We start from the raw sequence: 6,897 nt of genomic DNA, 5'->3' as shown, positions 1-6,897 counted from the left end.
TTTCTTATTTTATTTGTGATTCTTTTTTGATTTCCAACTTTAGGCTAGGTAACTTTTGGGACTGGTCTTATGCAATTTTTTTTATAATTTTAATAATAAGGTCCTTGAGTGCATCCTTTAATTAAAAAAATACTTTTCAACTGCTACTCATCTTTCTTCTTTTCTTTCTCCTTTCTTAAGCCTCAATGTATGATACACATATATATATACTCTTTTTATATTCCACTTTTATCACACCATGTCAAGTTTTAATATAATTGCAACTCTAAAACCCAATTTATGTTTAAAGAACTTCAGTTTTATATGTCACCCTTCAACCTCAATTTAGGCTTTTTACATCGTATATTTCACTTTTAGTGTTAAAGAGGTGCATGTTTCAAGAAAAAGATCATTTTTAAACAACGGATATGGGTTATAATTCCAACTAGCCAAAAAAATTAAAGACTCACAATGAGAGACTAGGGATATATTATGATTATTTGAAAGATTTATTTAGGCTAATAATGACTTTTGTTCAACAAAAAGGGACAAATAAGGACTAGAGTCCATATCTTAATTAAGTTATCCTTGAAAATTTGGCATGGCTGACCATAAAGTTTTAGATTGCATGCATATACATAGAAGTAACAAAAATAACTCACAGAACGACATTCAACTATATTTATCTTATTTAACTTCCATGCTAGTACTCTAAGAATTTAATAATTTTTTTTAATTTCACAAAAAGGGATATACTTATCAATATATGCAATTGAAGTTTATTAAAAGACTTTATTTTTAGGGAATCCAGTTTTTCAAATAAACCATGTTTCGTGCCTTAAGCAGACAACTATCAACACATAAGTCAAAACCCACTCAATCTTACTTAATGCTTGTTTGGATCGACTTATTTTAAGTGTTTTTAGGTCAAAATATCTTTAAACCACATTTGAAGCATTTGGATAAAATACAAATGTACTTTTAAGCACTTGTTTATGATTTAAACACGAAAAAATAAGTCAAAGTTATAAGTTAGAATTCCTAACTTACAGCTTTTAAACTTATAATATAAGCCGAAAGTCATAAGTCCATCTGACCACCCACTTAAACTTAAAACACGACTTATTCCCTTAAGAAAGTCCCCTACCGAATCTATCATTGGGAAAAGTCTGGATATAGACTAAGAGACTCAAAACAAAATGTCTTAGTTCTGCATTAAATTAAACTCCCAAAAAGAACCATGGATAAGAAAAATCAAGATGTGATTCTATTATGACTTGATCCCAAAAAGACTTAGGTACTCCACGAGTTCATCACACGCATGTACCCCTACCCCACTTAAAAAAGTTAAAAAAGTTAAGTGTCCTAAATACATGATTATCCATATAAGTAAGTGGACATAGAGATTCCCTAAAGTGTTAACACTTGCAATGATAAATAAGTGAGAATTACAACCAAGTCTACAACCTATTTCTAGGTAGGCTGGTGAATCTATGATCCATCGCATGATCCATAGATTAATCTAGAGTTGTGGATTGAGTTTGCAGCTAGATCCTGATGTCGACTTCCCTTGTGCTTCACTATTTGTGCTAACTATTTTCCACACCATAGTTCTGAAAGAAAACAAATGAGGACAATCTCTCAAATACACATGTTGATGTTGTTGACCCAATTTTCTTTTCTTTGCTGATTCCTCTCAACTTTTAAGTTAGCAATACCTACATTTGATTTTCCTACAAAGAAGTGGTAGCTCCTAATATTAATTAAGTCATAACATGACGAGTCTCGTTCATCAACTGGTACATTGAATGGGTGGTGAGTCTCTAGGTGATACTTTTTTATTGACACGACCTGAACCAGGGTCTTGTCATAATGGGCAATCCTAAGCCGAACCAGGACCTTGAACTATCTCTATTTCCCAACCTAACCACCAATTACATACCTTGAGTCAGCTGAAGTCCAAATATATAACAAGATAGCGTATCCACCCATGTGGTGACTTTGGGATAAGTCTATATCCGAGACCAACCCAACCAAATCCAACCACCGAATAACCTACCAAATCAATGCAAAAACCATAAACCAATACCACGATAATAAGCCAATATATGTATGTACATATAACAAAATAATCAATACCATACCCACATCCACAGTTGTCCATACAAAGCCTCTTGACCAACCAAAGAGTACCTAGTCAAGACATGCCCCCAACCATAGCCAAAACCAAACTCTATGAAAGACTAGAAATATGTAAAGTAACCTACGACATGAAATAGATGCCTTCCAAAATATGAAAGCTCACCACTTCAATCAAATATCTACTATCCTCAAATCCGAGCATTAAGCCAGAGAAGTAGAATGGTTAGTCCTTGCATAACATGGGTACACAGCTGCCAGTAGACGGATTAGTGGGTGAACAATAGCATGCACTCAGGATAAGGATAATATAATGCCATTTATAAAACCAAGTAAAACTATCGATATGTACACAACCATACATATATATAAAACCATCCGGGAAAAGGGGTCAAGTTTAGCATGCCTTTAAAACTTTTACTTGGGTTGTGTAGCTTTTCCGTCCTGAACTACCCACAAGCTATATGGGTTCAGCTCCCCCTACTGAAAGGGCCCCATTGCATGAATCCGCATGACTAGGGAAGAAAACCTGCGATGACTAGTACATCCCCCAAAATATAATGTACATCATGCACACATTCAACAAGACCAACCTCACATCGATAAATATGAGATTCCAGTTTTGGTCCCCTCGGGACCTCCACCTTTCACGACTTTGCTACACATCCTTTCATTATTGCCCAATTAAAACCATTACCAAGCAACCAATCAATCCATTTACCATTTATTAACCAAGGCCATTTAGTGGTGGTATTGTCATACTGACCATACTTGCAAGTACTATCTATAGCCAACCATATATAGGTTTAAGAGGATTTCCATGTACCCTTCCATTTACCATATTAAACCACTTAGGGGATTCAATGTGCCCCACAAGCATAACTATTTTCATAGCCACCAAGGCTTTACCATTTAATCCTTCCAAACTATGTACACCATTTATACCATTTAAAATTATTTCTAAACCATTTTGGACCATGCCAAATGTTTAAAGCATTTATATCATTTAAATTATTTAAACTATGCAAAATCATCCAAATACATTTAAGGTTCGATAACAAAACTAAACTATGCAAGAGTTCAAATAAAAGTTCAAGAATAGTGTGAAGACATTCTTTGAGACATTTTATCGAACATGTTGAGGGCATACCTTTACCAAGAACAAAACCAAAACCAATGAATAAACTACCATAATTAGGGTTAATCAAGACCCATTTGTTAAACCATATCCAACCAATAACCACATATGCAAACCATTACCAAAATCATGTAAAAATATAGTTTAAACAAATACCAAACCATATGTATCAAGACCCTCAACATATACTTTAAAAACCACCATTCATGATCCATAAATCAATGTTTAAAACACAATACATATGCCTTTAGTTGGAACTAAAAATAAGGGAAGGAGTACATAACTTATACAAGAAGATTCATGGATTAAATCTCGACCTTTGAGCCCTTTGAAGAACATATGAAGAAACCCTAACCTCTAATCTTCAAGAGAGTGTTTGAAGTGTTTTAATCTTTTAACAAGTGTTATGGAAAGCCACCAAGGGTTATATAACGTGAGGACATAACGATCTTGAAGTAGGAAATTATCGGACTACCCTTGACTTAAAATTAAAAACAAACTACGCCCAGGGGTATGACTCCCTTTACCGTCCATATCCTAGAGTATGAGTGGTACCCCAACTCATACCCAAGACTATGCCAAGACGCTACACTCTGGTTTCTATATGAATCAACCCTCCCCACTCGTAGCTAAGGGCATGAGTCGTACACTAAACTATACCCACATCTTGAACCTTGGACGAACTTCACAATACAACTTAATTAAGCACCATATGACTTACTTTGCACCACTCAAATCTTTGGATATGAATCATACCTTCATGAGTAATACCATGGGTAGTAACCAAGCCAAACACACTACCTAGGGAAAGACTTTACCCCCAAGCCACCCTACGACCCGTATCCAAGGGTACAAATTATACCCTCGAGTTTTACCAAACCTAGTAAGTCCAAAACTAAAGGAAAATTTGCAATTGTCCTATTCCTAGGTAGTTTAAGTTATCATTCTTTTATCTTTATCATTTTCCAATAATTGCTTAACTATATGCTTATTCACTTTAAATATTTGGATACCATCCTCACTAAGTAGATCAATGTCCTGATATGTGGATGTACTAGCTACTTAAAATGGTCCCACTCATTTAGATTTTAATTTTCCTAGGAAGATCTTCAACCTAGAATTGAAGAGAAACACCAAATTACATAGTAAGAATTCTTGCTTCATTATTTTTATCGTGGACTTTCTTCATGTATTTTTTATGTAGGGCTACATTTTTATTTGCTAAAAATTGGAATTCATCGAGTTCACTCAGTTGAGTTAGTCTCATATTTCTCATTTCTCTCCCCTCTTAAGTTAAACTTTTTGGCCACCCACATCACTTTACGCTTCAACTCAATTAAAAAATGTCAGGCTTTTCCAAAAACAAATATATACGGAGATGCATTTATAGGGGTATTTTGTCACAACCCAACTAAATGCATTATGAAAACACCTTTTCTAATAAAGCTAAATAAGAAAACCCTTATCACCTAGTTAAAAAATATGTAAAAGTCATAAATAAAACATTAAACCTTCATTTATTATGGTAACTAGTTATAAATTTAAAAATACACACAAAAACTCTATCCTAAAGATCTAGTTCAGACAGGTGCAAGACCTACTGCCAGACAAGACAATATAACCAAGACCGAGCTTCCACCATAGGAATGAGAAGATAGAAGTTGATAAAGATCTATCAAATCAAGAATGAAACACCAACTGATCCTGCAAATAGACTATACATTATAATGGGTATAGCTATAGTAGTATCAGTATAACCACACAGACTAGTAGCATCATTGGTCTACCCAAATTAAATCACATAAATATATAAAAATAAAACATGCACTTAAGGATTTATATTAGTCAAGTAATCTTCCTCCCATTAATTCTTCACCTCCTTAGGTTTATACATTTATTATTGATAATTTCCTTATCTTTTAGCCATTTCCACTAAACCATAAATCAACCACCCCACTACATTCAAATCTAAGAATCACTTCTCAGTACTATTGTGACCTCTAGTCATGTATTTGACACACATAATTAATAACTCAGTGTAATACCTCGGGAAATTTTTTATTGAAATTTTGTGCGTAAACGTGTTGGGTTCTATCTTCTAGAATGAATTATAGATTTTTCCGTATGGAATGTCTTAGATTATAATCCATCATTGCGTAGATTATCGAATAAGATTTCCAAAGATATGTGGATCATCCAAAACGGACACCCGAGCGATGAGTTATGAATATTTTGATCGAACCATGAATAGTAGTGAACAGTAAAACGTGCAGGAAAAAGTACTGAGGCCTGGCGTATTTTTGCTCCAAATTTAAATGATCATAACTCCTTGTACATAATGATATGGGAGATTCACTATATATCAACGGAAAGCTCTGCGATTCCTCTTTCCAATGACATTGGTTTTATCCAATTTGTCTATCGAAGCAAAAAGTTATGGTCGATCTACTTCAGCCTATCAAAAGAGAAATTTTGGGTCAACTTCAAATGATCATAACTCCTTGTACATAATGATCTGGGTGATCTGCTATATATAAATGGAAAGCTCTGCGAGTCCTCTTTCAAATGAAATTGGTTTCATCTAATTTGGATATCGAAGTAAATGTTATGGTTGATCTACTTTAGATTATCAAAAAAGTCCACCAAAGGACAGATTCGTGAATTATTTGATTTTTATGGGTGTTTTGGTCATTCCCCTTCACCCAAAATCAGTTCAAACCCTATATTAAAGCCTATTAGAAGCATTATATGTTATATTTCATCAAATTCCCTCAAAAAGAAAATCCTAAGCTCCTACATCCAACTTCAAGAACCTCTAAAGTTCACCATTAATTCTGTAAATTTTTTCAAAATTCCAAGTTCCTAGTTCAAGAACTCCAAGAACCATCATTAAAAGGCACGATTAACATCTCAAAAGTGAGTATCGATCTAAAGTTCATCATTCAAGTTATGTGGAGTTTTTCAACAAGAACTCTCTTTCGTTTTTGTGCCCAAAAGTAATTTTCTTTACAAAGGCATGATTTTTACGAATTTGAAGCATGAACCCATATCTTATGATGATTATTATGAAATCTTGACGTTTATGATTTTCAAAGATGAATTTACATATATGGAGATATAAAGCATGAATATTGAACGATATTTATCATGATTTTGATATTTGGGTCATGAATCCCTATTGGAAATTGTGTTTTTTTAGAAAGTGTGTCTTATAAGCACGTTGATGTTGAATATTTGAGATGTTTTAAATGATTTGATCTTTTGGTTTTAATGGAGTTGTTTTGAACTCGAGTGTGAAAGAAATCCACAATGTGGTTGATTTTGATAGATGGTAGCATGATGGCTCTCGATGTATATTTATATATTAATGAAATTATTTTGTTGTGGATTGTCTTTGAAATAATCTGAGCTAAGTCTGGGAGAAATCTTTAGCACCGAGTGAGAGGTATAAAGCAACCTTACTTCCCTAGAACTACATGCCCCCGTAGGAGTGAGCCTGAGGCTGATTTATATAGTGATCACTAGTTTGTGTGGATTTGATCTCGATAGTCCTACTCTAATGGCAAGGATAGGACGCTCTCCCCAACGTGGGTTGTACGTTGGACTCCATGTAGCTCACATGATTTATTTCGGTTATAGGA

Source organism: Capsicum annuum, chromosome 1 (genome assembly GCF_002878395.1).
Source record: "Capsicum annuum cultivar UCD-10X-F1 chromosome 1, UCD10Xv1.1, whole genome shotgun sequence".
Classification (NCBI taxonomy): domain Eukaryota; kingdom Viridiplantae; phylum Streptophyta; class Magnoliopsida; order Solanales; family Solanaceae; genus Capsicum; species Capsicum annuum.
The sequence above is the reverse complement of the archived record's forward strand: the minus strand, read 5'-3'. Positions refer to the sequence as shown.